We start from the raw sequence: 2,500 nt of genomic DNA on the forward strand, positions 1-2,500 counted from the left end.
CGTAGGATGTACCTCTCTTTCTTTGTCTACAACTTTTCTTACTTCTATGTGGGGTCGATGTTTTTGGTCAGCTTTCTCCATCTACCTCTGTCCCACACCTCATCACCGGTTAATCCCTTTGATCGAAGGTCATCCTTGATACAGTCCATCCACCTTCGCTTTGGTCTCCCTCTCCTTCTCGTTCCCTGTAACTCCATTTCCATCACTCTCCAACCAATATACTGTTCATCTCTTCTCATGACATGAACATACCACCTCAGTCTACTTTCTTGGATCTTATCTGATAGTTTTCTAACTCATGTGGTGCCCCTAATTACCTCATTCCGTATCTTATCTCTTCTTGTCACCCCACACATCCATCTCAACATTCTCATCTCTGCCACATATATCATTGCCGGTCTCACAACTGTCCTGTGTACTTTACCTTTCAACTAAACCCCTACTTTCCTGTCGCATAGTACTCCACACACTTTTTTCAATTCTTCCATCCTGCTTGTATTCTGTAGTTTATTTCTGCCCCCAGATTACCATCCTCTGTAACTGTTGATCCTAAATACGTGAAATTTTCAACTCTTTTCAATGTCTCTCCTTTTAAACTAACTTCCCCATTCTCGCCATTTTTCAATCTCAAACACTCTTTTTCCTGCTGATCTTCAATCCCCTATTTTCCATTTCTCTTCTCCACTCCTCCAGTTTCTCTTCTACTACCTCTCGCCTAGTGCTACACAGTATAACTTCATCAGCAAAAAGCATACACCAAGGAGACTGATCTCTAATACCTTGTGTTACTACATCCATGACCAGATCAAATAGGTAAGGGCTCAATGCAGACCCCTAATGAAGTCCCAATTTACTGGGAAACTTTCTGTTAGGCCTATACTGCTCTTGGCATTTAAAACTTAAAAAGATGAATTTAATTTTGATTTGGGCGATGTTGAGGATCTGACGACTAAACCTATATAATAAGCCCTTTACAACTCCAAACCTAGGTTTAGTCAGATGCTCAACATCGCCCAAATCAAAATTAAATTCATCTTTTTGAGCTTTAATAAAAGCAGCTCTTTCCCAATCAAGTTTCATATTAACTACATCACTACAACTACTCTCTACTGGCCCGGGCCTTAAAATATCAAACTCTACACTACTTAACATTAAGTCATCATCGCTCTCCACATCAAGTAAATTAGCAGCTTTTACTGTGGACCGAGTTATTACAGCCACGGGACTAGCATTTACTGATAATATAGGGAACAGCTCCTGTCCTTTACTATCCAGCATATCATTTCCCAGGATACCATCAATACCCGGGATAGGTAGACTATCCACCACAGCCAACTCAGTGACGCGATCATATCTTGGAAAAGACATGCGGACATAAACCAAAGGAGCGGACACAACTTAATCCGGAAAACCTCCCAACAATACAAAATTTCCAGTATATTTTTCAAAACCATTTAGAGCCCTCTTCCACATTGACTATTGTTGCTCCCAGTACTAGCTTTAAACTCATAATTCTGTTATTTTTCCTATTCAACCAAATCAAATTTTCCTTTAACTCTTTCAATAATATTATTCCTACTCCATTTCTTCCTTCCATATTTGCTCCACTGTAAAATAATTTACAACCTTCGCCTAGTTCTCTTGCGTTATTTTTGGCCTATACGAGTGTAAGGTTATGCCTTTTGTTATGAAAAATGCTGCATGTACTTTTCAAAGGCTCAGGAATAGGGTAATTTGTGGTTTGGAAGGAGAGGAAATTTATATTGGTGACTTGGTAGTATATAGTGATGACTGGGGTACCCATATGTTAAGGTTACGTAAGGTTTTGGAACCCCTTAGGTCTGCAGGGGTAGTTGTTAATTTGGCTAAGTGCCAATTGGGTCAGGCCAAGGTAAGAAGAGTGCTGGGCATGACGGGTTATTACCACAGAATTGTGCGTAATTACTCTGATCTTGCTCAGCCTCTTACTAGTTTATTAGAAAAAGGAAAAAAGTTCTTGTGGTCGGATCAGTGTGAAGAATCTTTTAATAAACTGAAATCAGTAGTAATTACTAACCCCATTTTGACTTCCCCAGATTTTCAGAAGCCTTTTATTATAGCAGTAGATGCCAGTGACTTCGGCATTGGAGGTGTCCTTTTTCAGAGGAAGGAGGACGGTGTTCATCCTGTGTCTTACTATAGTAAAAAGCTTCTGGCAGGCGGAAAAACGTTACTCCACCATAGAAAAGGAAGCTCTTTCCTTGGTTCATGCTCTTAACTATTTCAAGCCGTACGTGACAAATTTTTATTTCCCAATTGAGATATGGACAGACCACAATCCTCTGGTTTTCATCGAGCGGATGAAGCGAGCAAACCAGAGGATTTTGCACTGGGCCCTTTTTCTGCATGAATTCGATTTAGTCATAAAACATATTAAAGGGACTGACAACAAAATTCCTGACACCCTTTCTAGAATTTAGTGTGCTTGCCTGATCCTTCTCATACGACGCCTTGCTTGTTT

Source organism: Palaemon carinicauda, chromosome 26 (assembly GCF_036898095.1).
Source record: "Palaemon carinicauda isolate YSFRI2023 chromosome 26, ASM3689809v2, whole genome shotgun sequence".
In the NCBI taxonomy this organism is placed as follows: domain Eukaryota; kingdom Metazoa; phylum Arthropoda; class Malacostraca; order Decapoda; family Palaemonidae; genus Palaemon; species Palaemon carinicauda.